General features: G+C 44.5%; 1 protein-coding gene across 8 annotated transcripts in view; it reads left to right on the top strand.

Annotated features, from left to right (window-relative positions):
* The window catches only part of mecom (MDS1 and EVI1 complex locus), a 94,110-nt gene that overhangs the window by 46,078 nt on the left and 28,032 nt on the right, over nt 1–20,000 (top strand). For 5 of the 8 annotated variants that reach the window (XM_035534402.1, XM_035534401.1, XM_035534398.1 and 2 more), the window contains exon 2: nt 18,447–18,557. The gene's annotated coding sequence lies outside the window, so the exon portion shown is untranslated. Of the gene's footprint in view, nt 1–16,439; nt 16,545–18,446; nt 18,558–20,000 lie in introns of those variants that run through there. The other 3 variants (XM_035534406.1, XM_035534403.1, XM_035534405.1) reach the window with 1 other exon arrangement.

Genomic DNA, 20,000 nt, shown 5'->3' with positions numbered 1-20,000 from the left:
CTCTTTTTCACAATCCTTGTTTTTTGTTGGGTTCATGAGTAATTGATTATCTCTGCTCTTATTGGCCAGTTAAAGGCCGCAAACCACGATGGCTCAAAATAGATCGCTAGCTAACTGCAAGAGGTGAACCACGGAGCGTTTAGGCACCCAAACAAAAGGTATGAAACTGATTTTGACAGATTGATTAGATGTCTTGTCAAATTATACTTCTATGGCAGAGTAGCTAACATTAGCAAATTATAGAGTGAATATTTCTAAGGAACCAAACTAACTAGCAGATGAGCTTCTTAGTTATGTCCTGTTGATGCACTATATATTAAAAACTTACAAAAGGAAGGACAAAGATACATCTTTTATGGGATTAGACTTTTGAAATTCTTTCTCAATATTTTTGGAGTGAAATGTGCAGAACAAACTAACAACATGCCTGGGGCCCTGTTAAATATGAACACTTGCCACATGCCCTGTTGAAGTGTCTGGGGTAGACTGGGGGCTGGTGTATTTTTAAATCCCGTTTTATTTATGCTTCTGAGGTGACATCAGAGTTTGAGGTTCACGGTGTCTTCGTTCCACATACCAGGGCAGTGGTAGCTTGGAGGTTACGGTCTTCAACTTGTAGGTGGACGTTTGCCAGTTCAAGCCCCGCCACCAAGTTGCCGCTGTTATGTTCAGTCTGAATCGTAAGTCGTGTTGGATAAAAAAGTGTCAAGTAAATGTACCAAGCTCTCCTGAAATAAGGCACCTTTAAAATAAGTTCTTTGGAAGCAAGCAATAGTTAATCTTAAGAGTCTCTTTCAGTCTGGCTGATGTGGCTTTCAGACCGAATGCAGAGGGAACACATAACTGTGCAGTAATATCCTGTCTAATATATCATCAGTCTGAGATGCTGTCCTGGAACTTTATGGATTGCAGCAATCCATGTTGCTGTTTTTCCCAGGTTCTCTGAAGGCAGTCTTGAACATCCGTTGGCGAATGAGCGTGTTGCTAAGCAAGCGTCAACTGAACAGCCCAAGCATGGCTTTAGACGGCACAGGAAACAACCTCTTACGTAGCCGATGAGCCGATAACACATGCGTGACACCCAGATATGAGATTTTCTTAAACGGATGGTGTTGTGTGGAGCAACGGCCATGTAAACTAGAGAAGGGACTAGTCAGAGAGTGGCTGTGCTTCAACAGCGACTCGGTTCTGCACTTTCTTACCGAGTGTTCTAAATATGAATCAGTTCGAAACTAGAAGGAAATTTGCAGCATGTGCTCTGAGTTTCTACATCGCAGTAAGAACGGGAAACGGTGCGGTGTCTTGAGACAGTAGAGAGGGCTCATTATGCAAGTAGTGAGAAACAGCGAGAGAGAGAGGCAGAGAGGGAGAGTTCATGAAAGAGTAGAAAGTGTGAGTGGTGACCCAAACACTGGCCCCTATGTCCCTATGTGATGGATGAGCTTCAAGAACAGCTCTCAAAGTGAACACACACACACACACACACACACACACACACATCCTGGGCTGCATGTTGATCAGAGAACCAGAGAGAGATGATTGGTTAAAGGTCAAATAAGCAATGACCAGGAAGTGACAGAAACGTGTTAAGCCAGAAAATGATGTTTGGTGGAGTGCAGAAACAGAGGCATTTTCCACTAAAGGTTAATGAGATACTGAGGAAAGTGACATCGCCACTTTATAGCTCTAAATGTGGACTAGTGAATACGGAGCGAAATGGTTCCCTGTGTAAGGGCGGCGCGCGAGCGCAGCTAAAATAACGTGGATCCTGTAAGGGTTTTTTTCTGTTGATTACAAGTCCAGAGAGTGATTGGTGTGTGTGTGTGTGTGTGTGTGTGTGTGTGTGTGTGTGTGTGTGTGTGTGTGTGTGTGTGTGTGATTAGGATTGCAGGCATGCCATACTCATTTATTTCTTCTGTATTGTGTCCAATGCGGTCAGCACTGAAGCAACTTCGCATTTAAGTGCTCGCAGCACTGCAGCCGAAACCACAGGAATGTTTTTCTCTTATTCATGCAGTCATCTGTCCATTTGTCCTGTGCTTCTCTCTCTCCATTTACCTCTTTCTGTCTCCCTCTCTTTCTCCCTGTCTCCTTCTTTCTTTCCCTGTCTCTCTCTCTCCCTCTCTCTCTCTCTCTCTCTCTCTCTCTCTCTCTCACTCTCCCTCTCTCCGTCTGTCTTTCTATTTCCCTCTCTGTCTCTAATTCTTGGTCTCCACCTCTCTCTCTCTCTCTCTCTCTCTCTCTCTCTCTCTCTCTCTCTCTCTCTCTCTCTCTCTCTCTCTCTCTCTCTGCCTGCATTTGCTCCATCTCATCCGATGCAGTTTATCTACCCATCAGCCCCTTTAGCAACTGGATTAGCTCAATGCAGTGCAGGTCTAGGTGTGAGGAGCACAACCTAAGCTCCTACCATCCTTCCCAATGGCGCTTGGTTCTTCTTCAACCTGAGCTCCTACCATCCTTCCCAATGGCGCTTGGTTCTTCTTCAACCTTAGCTCCTCCCATCCTTCCCAATGGCGCTTGGTTCTTCTTCAACCTGAGCTCCTCCCATCCTTCCCAATGGCGCTTGGTTCTTCTTCAACCTGAGCTCCTCCCATCCTTCCCAATGGCGCTTGGTTCTTCTTCAACCTGAGCTCCTCCCATCCTTCCCAATGGCGCTTGGTTCTTCTTCAACCTGAGCTCCTCCCATCCTTCCCAATGGCGCTTGGTTCTTCTTCAACCTAAGCTCCTCCCATCCTTCCCAAAGGCGCTTGGTTCTTCTTCAATCTAAGCTCCTACCATCCTTCCCAATGGCGCTTGGTCCTTCTTCAACCTAAGCTCCTCCCATCCTTCCCAATGGCGCTTGGTCATTGTACAACCTAAGCTCCTCCCATCCTTCCCAATGGCGCTTGGTTCTTCTTTAACCTGAGCTCCTACCATCCTTCCCAATGGCGCTTGGTCCTTCTACAACCTAAGCTCCTCCCATCCTTCCCAATGGCGCTTGGTCCTTCTACAATCTAAGCTCCTACCATCCTTCCCATGGCTCTTGGTTCTTCCTAACTGCAAGTCAGTAATTAAGCACCGCGTGGTCTCTGATTGGCTCCCGGCTCTCCCATCCCACTCACGCAAAGACAAGTGGGAAGGTTTGCCATGACGATATTGTGGGCTGTGGAGGGGCTGGGGGGGTCCCTGATCCTTCCTGACCAGCGTGTCCAGTCTGAGGTGTGAGCAGGGTGACGGAGGGATAAAGCAGGAGAAGGGCAGGGACCTAGAATGGAGAGAAGGAGAGAAATTGAGAAACTGAGAGAGGGATGGGCGAGAGAAGATAGAAGTCAGAGTTGGAGAGTAGAGAGACTGCTCACTGTTTTGTTGTGTTATTATGTCACGCAGACATATTTGTGATTAGCTAAGTGGAGTTCAAGTCAAAAAGAAAAAGTCTGGGCAGGGTATATGTGTGTGAGTCTGGTCAGCATTTGTGCGGGTCCGGTCAGCCTATGTGTGTGAGTCTGGTCAGCGTGTATGTGTGTGAGTCTGGTTAACGTATGTGTGAGTCTGGTCAGCGGGTATGTGAGTGAGTCTGGTCAGCATATGAGTGTGTCTGGTCATTGTGTATGTATGTGGGTCTGTCTGGTAAGAGTGTGAATTTTCCTTCCACAGGCAAAAACAGCTGCCCCTTCTACATGGCAACAGTTGCCGAGCGGACTAATTGAGCAGGGGGGTCTGAAAGGTGTCAGGCTGAATAATGATGGATGAGGCTTTCAGCCGTGGGGGTGTGGAGTGCAGACAGGACAGCAGGTGTCGGTAATCTGACATATTAGAATGAGTGTTAAGAGGTTTTCTGAGTTATGCGAGCACCTGTGATTTTAGCAAAGTCATACAAATATTCACTCTGTCACCCACTCTTCATACACTCACTCACACACTCATTCATTCATAGACTCATTCATACACTCAGTAATACACTCACTCATATGATCATTCATACACTCACTCACTCACACTCACTCATATACTCACTTATTCATAAACTCATACATTAATTCATGCACGCATATACACACACACCCACATACTTATTCATGCACTCACTCACTCACACACATATACATGCTCATTCATACACTCACTCATTCAAATACTCATTCATACACACACTTAATCATACATTCATTCCCTCACAGTCACTCATCCCCCCATTCATGCACCCACTCACTCATATATTCACTCAGTCATACTCAGTCACTCAAGCACACACTCTCTTGTGCTTTTAATGAAAACGTACATACATTCAGACTTATACTGAAATGGAATTGGTTTGTGGCACAAGGCTGGTAGTGCTGGTTTGTGTGTGTGTGTGTGTGTGTGTGTGTGTGTGTGTGTGTGAGAGAGAGAGAGAGAGAGTTAATTAAGCTTGATTAATGGTGTGTGTTTTCTCTTTGGTGACAGCTCAAAGCTGTGTTCAGCCTCGTCAAGCCCAATGTTCACTTAGCAACACACACGCTCATCAATCACACACATACACACCCTCACATACGCACACAAACACACACACTGAATAAGTGTTTATGTGATCACATGTGATGGCTCCCCTCTTAACAACACACACTCTCATCAATCACACGCACGCACACTTCCTCTTCACCCCTCACACTTCATCTCTTCTTTTTCCTCTTTTATTCTGTCCTTTCACCTTTTCCCTTTTATCTCTCTCTTTCCTCCTTTTTGACTTTCAGACTGTACATTCTCTCTGCAGCTCACGTTTTTATCTTCCGTTTTTATTTTCTTTGTCTTGTCTTTCTTTTGTGCTCTCTTTACCTCACTCTCTCTTGCTCTCTCTCTCACTCTCTTTCTCTTTTTCAGTGTCTCTCTCTCTCTCTCTCTCACTCCAGCTCTCTGTCTCAACTCTGTCTTACACCATTTCTCTCTCTCTCTCTCTCTCTCTCTCTCTCTCTCTCTCTCTCTCTCTCTCTCTCTGGCTCGCTCTCTGTCTGAGGTGTAGCCAGAGGCAATGGGGTCTGGCTGGCATGGGGTCAGCAGAGGGAATTCTGGGATCTGCGGCTATACTCATTCATTACCCTGCTTGTTCCAGTCTGGCAGCACTGTGACGGAGTTCTATTAAGAGCTCTCTCTCTCTCTCTCTCTCTCTCACACACACACACACACACATACTCACACACACACACCAAAAAAGCATGCATGAGCAGTAATATGCAGGGCACACATGTATGCGTACAAATGCATTCACACCCATGACAGCACTCTCTTGTATCACTGCCTATATACACAGGCACACATTCACAGGCACACATTACCTGGTAACCTGAAGGCCTTGGTGTGTTTTGGAGCTGACACCAGCAAGTCTGTGTAAAACTGAAACACGCTGTACTTTCAATCCCTCCATCATTGTGATGTGATGGGTTTGATCTCTGTGCAGTGTGATGGTGCTGACAGTTTGCACTCTCCGCTGTGCTGTAAGGTACTATTGAATGATCAGTTTTCTTAAGCGCAGTAATAACATACTGACTGGTTTGAAAGAACAATGTTTTGACCTGTGCACTATAGTGCCAACACAGCCTGGAATCACCGATGCCCTTGCACAGAGATACACTCGGCATGCTAGCATGCATACACACAAGATCTATTCATAGCTTAGATTCAGCCCCAGGAAATGCACACACATACATCCATAGCTGTATTATACACCCTGTGTCCCAAGACACTGCTCCAAGGCTCAGTGTTCATGTAATGACACACTGTATTTCCCTCTGCTGGTGCGTGCGTGCGTGTGTGTGTGTGTGTGTGTGTGTGTGTGTGTGTGTGTGTGTGTGTGTGTGTGAACATGTAAGCTGAGAGGGAAACAAACAAAGGGATATGGTGTAAAGGTTGTTTTTCCATTGAAATGAAATGAAACTGCAGATTAAAGCATTTTTAACTATTCATAGTGAAGGCAGCAATCAGTCAGCTGAAGTGTAATCGCCCCCCCCCCAACACACACACACACACACACACACACACACACACACACACACACACACACACACACACAGACATCCTAGCTTGCGCCCTGTAACGTCTGTCCTTGCCGCTGTTTTTGGAAACCCTAGTTGATGTAACTGACTCAGATGCATGTGTCATAAATGTGCGACTGACAAACACAGTGATGTCATAAACATGAGCAGCACTGTGAGAAGCAGCACACCTGTTCTTGTATAGACCAGCCGCTTCACATCATAAACCCATGACAACCGTCAAGTCTACATCAGGGAGATCAGCACTATGTGGTGTCGTGGGTTACAGAAACATGATATATCTCTGTGTTAGACTTTTTTCAAATGTCTATACTGTGGTGCTGGATACCCACTTCTTTAATAAAAGTAGATAGACAGACAGACAGACAGATAGACAGACAGACAGATAGATAGATAGATAGATAGATAGATAGATAGATAGATAGATAGATAGATAGATAGATAGATAGATAGATAGATAGATAGATAGATAGATAGATAGATAGATAGATAGATAGATTTAAATTATGAGGGGAGATGAAAGAACAGAGGAGAGGAGTGAAGGAAGGAGAGACCACTTCTTTCAAACAATCAGATATTTAGTGCCACTCCTCATGGTACCAGCCGCCATGCATTCACCCACGGGCCGGCTTTAATATAAATACCCCTCATCCCTCTATAAACAAAGCGAGGGAGGGGGAGGGGGTCAGAAGAGAGGAGAGATAGAAGGAGGAGTGTCAGACTGTGGCCATGGAGGATTGACACAGGAAGTCATTACTTTAAACTAATACTGTACTGGTCAAGTTTTTTTGCTCACATGTACTAATGTATCCAGTACTCCTTAACACAGACAGAGACAGAACACCAGCAGTCAGCAACATAGCAAACAAAAAAAAAAACACCAACCTTCATCAACACCCAACAGCAAACACCTCATCCAGTAACATCTCCAACCAACACCAACCTCCATTAACACCCAACAGCAAGCACCATCATACAGTAACATCTCCGATCAACACCAACATTCAACAATACCAACAACATACACCATCATCCATTAACATCTCCAACCAACACCAACATTCAGCAATATCAACAACATACACCATCATCATAATCCATAAACATATCCAACCAACTCCAACATTCAACAATACCAACAACATACATTATCATCCACTAACAGCTCCAGTAAACACCACCATCATCAAGCATTCTCTTACAAACACCAACTTTTATAAACACCCAACACAAACACCATCAGGCACGAACACCTCCAACAAAAGCTAACATTCTGCAGGACCTGCAAACATCATCATTCACTAACATCTACAACCAACACCAGCATTCAGCAACACCTAAAGCAAACACCATCATCCATTAACATCTACAACTAACACCAACATCCATCAAAACTCAACAACAAAATACTGCAAAATAATAAGAATAAATGTAGCAATGGCTTATGCACAGTAGATGTAAAGCAAACCTGACGCTTTGATTCTGTAAAATGTCCGTAAAGCTATTGCTTTTGAATGGGTTTGGCTAAGAGATGTAATAGAGGCTTTATAATTGCTAGGTTAACATAGATTGCTTGATATGCATTGCTTGATATGCACTGATGGGGTTGTGTGGCGGATAATTTAAGAAAGGCCATTGGTTTTCTATAGGTGCTGGAGAGTGGTGGGTTTTACACTTCAGTAGGTGTGTGTGCGCATGTGTGCAATCAGAAGTCGTTTCCTGTCTTTCAGTTTGCCCCACTGCCTACAGTTTTTGCTTCATACCCTTTCTACTGAGAGCCCTCAGGAAACTACCGTCTCAGACAGAGGTCATTCGGCGTGGTGGTTTTTTTTGTTTTTTTGGTGTGGGTGTGTGTGTGTGTGTGTGTGTGTGTGTGTGTGTGTGTGTGTGTGAGAGTGCTTCTGAAACTAAATTAATTTGTATAGAAACTATGACAAATTAGCATTGAATGACAGATGAAGAAGGTCAGTTTGAAACTACATGATTCCTTAATATCATTTTTCAAAGAAGAGAGGAGAGGGGAGGAGAGGGGAGGAGAGGAGAAACCTGAAGAATTGGAAAGGATAGATGGATGGAGAAATTGAGAGCAAGAGGGATGAAATATTAGTGGTGTAGGGTTATAGAAAGAGGGACGGCAGAGGAAAGGAGGGAGAGAAATGGAAAGAAAGAGATGAAAAGACAATCCGGACATAGTTCAGCAGCATTAAATCAACCCAGCCTCCTGATATGCATCGATCCAGCTTTACCTGTGTGTGTGTGTGTGTGTGTGTGTGTGGTGGTGGTGCTTGTGTGTGTTTGTGCTCACGTTGTGTGTGTGGACAGGGCACTGCTCCTCACCACTCTCCACACTCCTTCACTCTCACTCATACACACACACACACCCACACACACACACACACACACACACACACACACACGTATGATTGATCTGTGAATCAGTCTCTCCAACACTGAGCCATAAAAGCTGTAAGTGAGAGTCATAAAAGCAGATTTATCAGAGGCGGTCTAGGCCATGCCGAGCTCCCGCCCAAAACACTGTGACACCTCCATGATTGGGCTGGAATTGAATAAACCTGCACTATTGACGCCCATGTCTGACAAGTCAATCAACTCGCAGTACACACACACACACACACACACACACACACAAACCTGTGACTACATTTTCTTAAGAGTAAAGATAGTAAGCAGGGTTGTTAACTCATGTTTTTAGTGCATAAACCACTAATGAACTAATGATGTATATATTACCTATATAAAACAATACATGAAATCTCTTTTATTTTTTACAGCAAAACCGACAATATATCTGATTTGATATATATTATGACATGAAATAAAGGCATAAACCATCATCCTTATAAACTTCAGTTCAAATGTATTTGTATATTACTTTATACAACAGATGTCGTTAGAAAGCAGTTTTACAGAAAGCAGCTTAATGGAGGATCCAGGTCTGGGCCCTAAATGACAAGTGTAATGTACAACAACAGATAAAGGGACTAAGTAAGTGTAATCATTAGGCAAATGTTCAGATTAATCAGTGAAAACCCATGTGTAGTCCTAGTAAGAGTCCCTACAGGAAACATCTAAGCACAAGGTCAATATAAAGCTCAAAATACACGCTTACGGTCAAGTTTGTGCGTTTACACAATCACTGACTACAATGTATGATTACCATCCTAATTGCCTTGTCAGGCAGGGGCAGCACACAGATGCCCCTAAGCCTATTGGGTAACATATCTGAGAGGGAACACACCATTATGCATGTTAGGCGGGTGTGTGTGTGGGTGTGTGCACATGTATGCATGAATACAGGGATCTGTGTGTGTGTGTGTGTGTGTGTGTGTGTGTGTGTGTGTGTGTGTGTGTGTGTGTGTGTGTGTGTGTGTGTGTGTGTGTGAGCGCGCGCGCGCGCGCTCAGACATAACACAGAACACAGCACCCCCGTGCCTTGTTAAAGCTAGTTAAATATAAAGCTTTGCTAACTTGGAGTCCCTTTGAAGCCAGTGAAAACCAGCGAAGCTCTAAATAAGAGCGACCCAGGCTCCCTGCCGACGCTTAATTAGCTTGAGTTGTCTTCTGCTTCTCCCCTTTGAAACGCTGCGTTTGGTTAGTGCTGTTTGCAATTAAATTTGGGGTGTCCATTTCCTGTGAATGCTCTTTAGATAAACTCCAAAACACAGTTTGTGGAAAATGCTTCTGTTAAAACCGCTCATGCAAAACAAAAGTAAACCGCAGGTCTATAGAGGACATTGATAACTACCTTTATAACCCGCCATTATCGTCACACATTCAAGAAATAAACATAAAAGAACGCGATGAAAATAATTTGCTATAATTTGGATTATCAGTCGGCTAAGCCTGTTTCCAGTAGAAATTCTGTTGCTAGAAGCAGAACATTTTACGAAACTTTTAGTAGAGACGATTTGTCAATTTGTTTGACTTTTTCCTGCTATTGAAAAGGTGCGAAAACTTTATGTTGACGGAACAAAAAAAAAAAAAAAAAGAAAGAAAACAATAGAAAACGGATCAATATACACTCTGCTACCGCGTGACCTGCACGCTGCGTGCCTCGAGTATCTGGCACCACGTGCGCTTTGGTTGCTTCTACGACACCTGCGTTTACACTGAGCGGTGAAACGGCGGGAGAAAAAAAGAGGTCCAAGTTATAAACGCTATTTTAGGCCTTAATGACTTCGCTTTAAAGGCTGTCGGCGAAAAGCGTTCGTTCTTACGTCCACGCGTGATTATTAAAACATGGACTGCTGTAATGGGCAAGTGCTGTTCCAGAGGAATTCCAGGAATTCCACCTAGTCCGAAGATATCAAGACCTGGAGGACCAGGACAGAGAGGAGGGGTCGAGCTCTTGGATGTAATGAGGGTAGTTTAGGGTATCTGATTTCCTATTACCAGGAAGGAGAGAGAGAGTGTGTGTGTGTGTGTGTGAGTGTGTGATCTCTGATATTGAATATTAGCTTTTCACTGGCACACGGCACATGAATAAACCGTTTCTGTGAGGGAGCACTCCTTCAAACAGCCTCAGACAGGTTAATAAATGTAATGAATGTACAACAGCCCCGCCTTGGATGCTAAATGGTATGTTCTATCCTGTTCTTCAGACATAAAAAGGCTTTTATTTGAAAAGATTATATCTATGGACGTTTAAGAAGCAATTTGCTCTCGTTACAGGGCCCAATAACATGCTCTAATTACCTATCCACACCCCCCCCCCCCCCCAGACCTCTTCCACACACAATATATATACCGGGAGCGAGGTGAAATGGTAAGACAAGCCGAGGGGGTGGGGGGAGGGGGAGACGAATTGTTGAAGTTTCCAGTGTGTCCCGGCGCGTTTTGGACCCTCTCCCACCCTTTCCCTCCCGCGCCAGCCTAATTTATGTTTTAAAAACGTTACCTCTGACACCGGTGCGGGGTTTATCGCACCCCGCGGCCCGCAGACAGTGTGGCTTGTGTTGAGAGGGAGTCCGCAAGGGAAGTACCCTTGATTATCACAGCCTGCAACGTCCTCCTTTCCCGGGCTCCAGTAACGCTCCCTCCTCACGCCCCACCAGTGGTGGCACATTCCTTGCCTGCTGCCGTGCCGGAGGCCACAGCTCGGGAGAGACTTTTCAACCCAGAGCTCAGCGGTGCGAATACATTTCTAGCACTTCCCACCTACGTGTGTGTTTTTAAGCACGTCCCTCCGCGCCCTCCGCTAAGGCTCTCGGTTTGAATGGCGCATTGTGCGTTAGACCACTGGTCCTGTTTTAGCGAGCGCCGTGTTATCGGGACCGAGTCACGTTTTGTCATTCCCGCTGTCAAAGCAATTAAGTTCACGTTACGTGGCGAACACAGTCTATCTCTTTCACATCCGCCAGTCTGGCTTTTTACATGCCATTCAAAAACAAAAATTACTAAAGCTCTGAACTGACTCCAAGAACACGTTGCCCACTCTTGAAATTGTCGGCGAATGTTCGTCATACTGTGAATGTTTCCAAAAACTTCCACGTCTTGGATTGTGGCTTTTATGTGCAAGTCGGGGCTGTGGCACACGTTCTCACAGGGCAATAAAATGGGGTTGTATATTCATACAGCAATAATTCCTTCTTTTCAGAGAGGAGTTTGTGATATGAAGACTAGTTGAAGATATGACGATATATAGACTAGTTCTTTTGCCTTTTTTTAATGGGGGAGCATTCTGAATTTGCAAGTTAGTGACAGTTTTCCAGGATCTCTCTCTCTTGTGTGTGTGTGTGTGTGTGTGTGTGTGTGTGTGTGTGTGTGTAGGTGAGCAAGTGAGATGAGAGAAGGTGGGAAACAGTGAGATACAGGGGGGTATGAAACATGGTTCCCGCGCCACGCTGGCCCTACCCTGGGGCCTACGGCTGACACAACGGGTGAGACTTCGCAGACGAGGGCAAGATGAGGGGCTACTAATTCAGCCGAAACGCAAAGGACTCACTTCAACAGACAGAAACATGCTCTCTCTCTCTCCCTCTCTCTGCCTCTCCCTCTCTCTCTCTCTCTCTTGACCTTGGCAAATGAAAATAATAATTAGGAGAGCCCGTCTGGCCTTCGGGTGAGAGGGTAAACACGGCTGTTGCGCGCCGCACCGAGACGGGAGCGCGCGGAGCAGCGGGCGGGGGCGTGCTGACCCCCGTCCGCATAAAGCTGTAATTTATGGCAGGGCGCGGGGCGCAGCAGCGGGAATGCAATGGCTCGCTCTGAGAACCAAATTACCGAGGTGGAGATTAACGCGGGCTCTACGGGCACGCTTCCATATCCGAGGAACGTTTTTATTTACATTTTTCCAGTTTCATTTCCTCTCTTCTTTTTTAATGGTAATTGGCTCGCGAGGGATGGGATGGTTCCCTTAAACTCTAAAGTCTGTTTTATTTGGAGCTGCGGGCGGAGCGAGAGTGGCGTGTTTTCTTTTTTTCTTTTTCATTAACACACACAACTTGTAAGTTGACAGTGGTGGCATATTACTGATAGATTATATAGATTTTTTGCGAGGTTGTTTTATGTTTGGTTTTTTTGCGCTTTTTTGTATTTTTGCGTCTTTTTTATTTAACGTTATTTGCATAAAACGTTAATTCAAGTGAAACGTATGAAACGTGAAATATATGAAAATGTGTTGTGACATGCACAAACATTTATAGGAATTTTAAATTTAACGTATAAATGTTGATAATACTAGTTTAATCATTTGTAAATAGCATCCCCTTTTTTTACGGGTCGTTTTTCAGACGCATTAAGCCTGTAGTAATTGTAATAATTCAGATTTGCCATACGTAAATTGAGTTAGAGAAAAAAAACAGAAGGACAATATGAACTTAAATTATCCACTCTTCAGATCTGTAGACTATCAGGAGCTAACAAAGACTTGCTAAGCGGTAACGAGGGGTAGCCCGCGGGGTTTGAAGTGGCTGCATGGAGCAGTATTAAATGAGTTTTGCTTGTGCCTGTTGATTGAGTGGTCCTGCACTTTAAGTTAATGGCGGGTTTTGGAGTGGCGTCTGTGGGGAGGCGTAGCATAATCTTAACGCAGCTTTTCGCTCCTATCAATGGGAGGTCTCTCCCGATGAATGGTTGAACTATTTCATGTGGATTTGGCTGCGATATTTTCTTTTTCTTCGCCCCCCCCTCACCCCTTTCCCGTTAGGATGTGCTGGAATGCGTCTCGTACACAGTGTTTCCATTAAATGCGGCTCAGGGAACGAGGGAAGACCGCAGGGAGCAGCCCCGTCCCGGCGTCAGTTTCTAGACCATCTGGGATTCCCCCTCCGCGGAGCTTACTCAAATGGCTTAATGCACCCACTCTCTCACCAGCCTACTGCAAATAAACAAACCCAACCGTGCAGCAGCACTCAAACAAGAGAGAGAGAGAGAGAGAGAGAGAGAGAGAGAGAGAGAGAGAGAGAGAGAGAGAGAGAGAGAGAGAGAGAGAGAGAGAGAGAGAGAGAGAGAGATGTGCAACGCAGCTTGCATGCAAACGTCCCGGGACGGGAAGAAGGAATAGCTCTAAACATTGCAACAAGCGACGTTTGAACGCACTTCTATGACGTTAAGACTTTTGACCAGCAATGGGGTCTTTATTTTAATGGATAAAATATTTGTAGAATTGAAATATGAGATTCTTTGCGCACATCTAAATTTGATGTTCAAATTAGGATAGTCGTTCAAGATTAGGGTTGTTTAATTTTGGTGTGTGCTTTTGTGCTGCGTGTATACTTGTGTGTAAATGCTTGCGTGCTTTGCGACCTTCCAATGTGCTCATAAACTGAATTTGGGCGACAGTCCAGTTAAATCTTGTACTAAACGGCCAGAACCTACGTTTAAACAAAGCAATCTTTTAAATGCCTCTTGCAGGCGGCAGTAATAGCGTGTACAAATATACACCCACAACCTTAACTAAATTATTGTGGGTACCGTTTTAATAAATTCATAATAAGGTCGAACTGAGCTGAGTTTTATTGCCTCACTCATTGTTTAGCGGTAAGCAGCATTGTAGGTCGACGGGGTGATTTCCATTCAAGGCAATACAGCTGAATCTTTTTATGTGCCATCGAGCAGTTTGACGCCTTAATGTGGACTGCGTCGCCCTGCAATCTAGCCGTCGCGGAAAGAAATGACCGCGCGTCTCGGCAACTCCGCGGCTCCGCGCTTGACTGATGCGCTTCCCTCCGGAGAGGCACTGCAACGCGAGAATTCTCTCGCCCCGTGCGAAAATAATAAAGTCTCTCAGTTCGAGTAAATATCCACGAATCTAATAAATTAAACCTTCCAGCGCGTTTGAATATCTCCCAGGATTTCTGAGTCTGACGTTAAACAATGTGTCAAATGTGCAACTTCTCTCCCGAAGAAATGAAAAAGTTTTTTCCCCCTTTTTTTCGGCTCAGAACGCCATCTATCGTGAGATGCCTGAACTGACACGCTTGCTACTGCCCCACGTCCAGTCCCTCTTGCCCCGTCTTGCCGCTGGTGGTAGAGATACCGCGGGGCTTTCTGTTTATCCTATACGGCTTCCTCCTTTTCAGAAAAAAAAAGCGGCGGAGGAGCCGCTCTATCGCCAACTTCCATCAGGCCCCGGCGAGGCCAAGCAATCACTTTCCCAGATTACTTGTATTTAATACACAATGCATCATAAAACAAATCCCTCACCCTGACAGGGAGAAAATAGAATAGCTCATAGCTTGAGCTTTCCCAATTTATGGCTAAATTAAAAAGACTTCCAACAATGGACAAGTCGAGGAATGGCAGGAAATCGATGCGCGGCGGACCGGAGTCTCTTTGCGGTTCTCAAGGAGCGGACGGCATGGGAATCTCTGGCGAGGGCGGCCTTATTTACTCATGATTTTTCCTGTCCTTCCTCTGGTTCTGCCCTGCGATTTCATAAAACAATGGACATTATCTGAACCTCGAGCTCGGTGCCACAGATAGCGGCCAGAGAGAACGATTAATCATCATCAGCCGTATGAGCGAGCCGTCACCGCACCAGAGCGCTGAACCTAACAAACTATGCAGAAGTGCTAACTAGGCTTGCGGTTTAATATGAATACCAGATACTAGAATTTAAGTCCTAAATTCTACAATGCGACACTCGTACTGAACAGTTCCATGAAAGTTTTTTTTGTTTGTTTTTGGTTTTTTACTGCTTTTTTATGTTCGCGCAAGGCTGATTAAATCGCACTTCAAAATAAAATCGAGATTACTAAACAAAAAGGCGGGGCTTTTATTTTGTTTAATCATTTGACGTCTATAAATTGGCCATGATTCTTAGATTCCTCTAGTTGATGTCTGATGACTCGGTACAGAATATGTGCCTGCGTTTGCGCGTGCGGGCGCGAGTGCCTTTTGTTTCGGTGGCGTTTAGATTTGTTGTGCTTCGCCCTCGTGCCCCAGGGTCGCGGGCCTTCGCCGTGTATACTCTGCAGCAGGTGTAGCCTTCTGTCTGAGATAAATGCCCCTTCGATTTTAGCATCAAACCGTAACATAATAACACTCCCAATTTAGATATGGCACAGTGCTCCACAACGACACAACATACACGTAACTTATTTTTAGCCGACTCCAGCGCCGAGTTCGACTATTTCCATCAAAAAGATTTTCCCCTGGATTTAGGGTTCCGCAGGTCCTACCTCATCCCCTCTTCTTCTCTCTTGCGGAGAGAGAAAGTGTGAAACGGGCCGATTCCGTGATTGCTGGATGGCTTCATCAAAAGCGGGCGGGGGTGGGAGGAGGTGGGGTTTGGGGGGGGTTCGTGTTCTAGTCGATCCACGAGAAGCCCCATCCCGACCTCGCGCTGACCTCGCCTCTCCTACCGCGCGCTCCTGTCACTTTAAAATTAACTGCGGGGAGCCTCGCGCAACTTCCGAACAGTGGACACGCGAGACATCACCCCTCCCCTCCTCCTCCCTCCGCCTCGCGACTCATCCTCTCCCCCCCCCCCCGCATGGGACATCGCGGGACAGGAGATGATGCACTTTTAACGAGACAGTTCGGGGAGACACTGCCGGAGACACAGACACCAATCATATCGCACGCGGGATAAGTGCGGGGATCCTCGCCATCCCTGCGTATCTCTCTCATTTACTCTCGCGTGCAAAAAAAAAGAGTGAGAGGGGAAGAAAGATAACAAAAGCCGAGTTTTTAATCCTCGCGAGGCGGTCAGTCGGTCGGACACCTCGGGGGGCTTTAACTGCGGACGAGCGCGGTGAAGTTTTTCATCACCCGGGGAACTGGGCGCGCGTTGTCTGCTTGACTACAGCAGCGAACGGGCGGAGAGCGAGGAGAGACCGCGAGGTCCCGTGGCGAGTGTCAAACTGATATTTCCTAGAGCAAGACATCCTTGGACACAAACAACACGACACAAACCGTGAGGCAGCGTTTTATCGACGTTCTTGGGCGTTGTGATTTTTTTCCCCCTGAAACTCTACCTCAGCGAATTTCTATCGGAGTTTCCTCCTTTTCTATTCTAGTGATTTTTGTTTTCCTCCAGATATTTTCTGCGTCACCTATGAAATAATTCTCACGGTAGGTATTTCATTGGTGTTTTATTATCAACAGCGAGCGCTGGCACGTAACAACTTATTGGCTGAATAATAGTCCATCCATCATTCACCTTTGAACTCATAGAATTATATTAAAGCGATGGGCAAGCTCTTTCTCACATAAGTGCAAAAATGACTAATTACAGAATTCATATCGTGTGTATCGTACGTCTTTGGAATATTTTTGCTGGTTTTCAATGCGATTTAATTACTGCCTGTTCAGACGTGTTTAAGACTTTCTGACTGCTTAAACTAAAGTCGGTTGAAACTTTTGTCGGCTGTAATGTTTTATACCTTATTAAATTAATTCTAGAGCAAGCACGTTAAAAAACGTGCACGAGGAAGGCATTTTGTAACGTATGTGCAGGTGCTAATGCTGAAAGTATTATGTAGACGTAATTGAATTATAAATATATATTGTGCGACGATTAAAATAGGAATGATGGAGTAAATTCACGATTTAAGATTATAGTGTAACGCTGCGTTTTGTAGAATAATATATGAATATTTCTAAAATCCCTTCCATCGGCTATATTTCCGAAGCGTGTCTAAACATAGTCTAAGTAATAAATAATAATAAATAATAAACAAAGAATAGCATAACTTTTTTCAGTTATATGAACATTCAAAATACTTGTAATTGTTTTATTATTTCCAGCAGTACACGTTTAGCGAACGTAGTTTTCAGTGCAGTGTTCTGTGTTTAGGAAGATGGCAAGCTGTGTGCATTTATTGTAAATAATAGCAGACGTAAATGCCGGGGCTGGACATTAAGGCAAAGACCGAGACGCAGTTGACAACAATCGCAGGGCAGCACAGATCGGCACGCCGCCGCTTTTCTCCTTTAACGGTGAGCAATTAGTTTGCGAAACAGATGAGGAGTGAGAGGGAGAGGGAGAGCGTGTTTTATATCGCAAGGACTCAGATAAATCCTTACCGTTACCCGGTTTTTGAAACGTATTTTTTAATGTTTCTCAACTGTCTTAATGTATCAAAATATAATTTAGTCAAATATGTATATAGTCAGTAAAACGTTAAAAACGTTCTCGCGCATATATATATACACACACACACACACACACACACACACACACACACACACACACACATACATATATATATATATATATGTGTGTGTGTGTGTGTGTGTGTGTGTATATATATATATATATATATGTAATACATATATAACACATATACACACATACAAATTTCATCATTCAATTTATTCTTTGGTTTTTTAATGTTTTACTTTTTTCCAGCACGCAGCTCTATTAAAATGGTGTGCATAACAAATTAAGCAGTTTTTTTGTTGTTGTTTTGACAGTTTGTTTTTTTAACATAACATTTTCTTTTGGCGTGCAGCCGATAAAGTCCATTAAATGATCATACATTTTGTTGTTGTCGTTTTTTTGTTGTTGTTTTGAGAGTTTGTTTTTTAACATAACATTTTCTTTTGGCGTGCAGCCGATAAAGTCCATTAAATGATCATACATTTTGTGAAGAGATCAGTTTTATCAATTGATCGGAACAATATGCCTGGAACAAAAATAAAGTCTGTCTGACCTATTCCCAACAGGTCACCTTTATCTTTGTAGCGGAGTCAGTAAAGTTTGTTTATGTGTGTGTGGGGAGGCATGCAAGTTACAGAAGCTACATATATAATTGTTACTTTGTGTGTGTTTGTGTGTGTGTGTGTGTGTGTGTGTGTGTGAGAGAGAGAGAGCACGTATAGGAGCAGATGTGATTATGTGTGTATAATCTCCGTTTGGAGTCTCAGACCACTCTGGGTGGCATGCGGTTTAGACACTGTGAAGAGTAACCCGTAAAAGATAAAGATCAAAGAGTGACTCCTTCTCTTTCTGTCTCTTCTGTTCTGGAACAGAAAGCAGGATTGGATGGGCATGTGTGTGATAGCACCAGCTGGCTAAGACACATCCAGATATCATCGTCCTCCCGCCAGTACAACCTCACAGCCTACCCAATACATGAGCAGGTATGCGGAACACGCGCACACACACACACACACACACACACAGACTGACAGACGTGCATGCATACATAGACATACACACAGACGCACGCACGCACGCACACACACACACAGAGACTGACATACATGTATGCATACACAGACACGCACGCACACACACAAACACACACACACACAGGCACGCACGCACACACAGACACTGACAGACGTGCATGCATACACAGACATGCACACACACACACACACACACACACACACACACACAACACCTGCATGCTTTAAAGGTGGTGATATGCACCTTCTACATTCTGTCTCTCTCTCTCTGACTATCTCTCTAACACACACTCCTTATCCATGGTGGGGTTGAGTGTATGTGTGAGTGCCTGAGTGTGTGTGTCTGTTTTTGTTATGATTCTCATTTATTGCATCTTTGCTATAGCATGGAGGACCACAAGCTTGGCTCTCTCTCTCACACACCCACACAAACACATCTACACAGTGGTGTGTGGTGTGGCCATTTTTAGCACTTACACATGGAAACCTCTGAGGAATAAGACATCTCAGCTCATTCTTTTATTCTCACTTAGAGAAAAGAACCAAGGAGCTAGAGAAAGAAGGTTTCGCTTCAGAATCAGAATTCCTGCTTTTGAGCTCAAATGTTAAAAACCTACTTGATAAAATGAAATAGGTTTAGTTTTACAGCAGACAGGTTGAAGCAATTTTGCCAAACCCCAGCTTCAGCTATCATCAATAAGGCCACTGAAATTAAACTTCAATCTTAGTACTAACCCTAAATTCATACCCTCACCCTTAGGTTGTTAAATCTAACCCCAAACCCCACAAGCCCCATGGCCAGACTACTTAAAAGTCTGGGTGTCCGAACGAAGCAGGAATGAACAAAAGCACTTCACTGAGAACTGATTTTTGTGCTGATATTGGGAGCAGTCATCTCGCACCTGGGAGTGTTCTGTTCCGATCCTGGGTTTCCGCCATGGTCGCTTTACTGTACCCCTAAACTGGTGCTTGTTTCGTTTAGCTGTGGGAAAGCAGACCTTTCCTGCACCTTTACTGCTTTACTGTACCTGTAGGGCTCATGAGACACTCCATACAGGAAGCCTACTAAGCTTCGAGATTCCCTGCATTTAGCCTATAGATTTACCTTTAAACCTACAACAACTATGCATTCCTGTATTCTATAATAGCTATTTATACATAAAGCCCTCCAACCTACCTGAAACTTACCTGAAACTTGACAACAAAATATAGCAGAAACTCAGCAGTACCTACATATCTTAGACACCCCACATTACCTACATATATCAGACACCCCACAGTACCTACATATATCAGACACCCCACAGTACCTACATATATCAGACACCCCACAGTACCTACATATATCAGACAACCCACAGTACCTACATATATCAGACACCCCACAGTACC

The sequence above is a fragment of the Electrophorus electricus genome, chromosome 15 (assembly GCF_013358815.1).
Source record: "Electrophorus electricus isolate fEleEle1 chromosome 15, fEleEle1.pri, whole genome shotgun sequence".
Classification (NCBI taxonomy): Eukaryota; Metazoa; Chordata; class Actinopteri; order Gymnotiformes; family Gymnotidae; genus Electrophorus; species Electrophorus electricus.
Note: the sequence above shows the minus strand (reverse complement) of the source record. Positions and strands in the feature narration are given on the sequence as shown.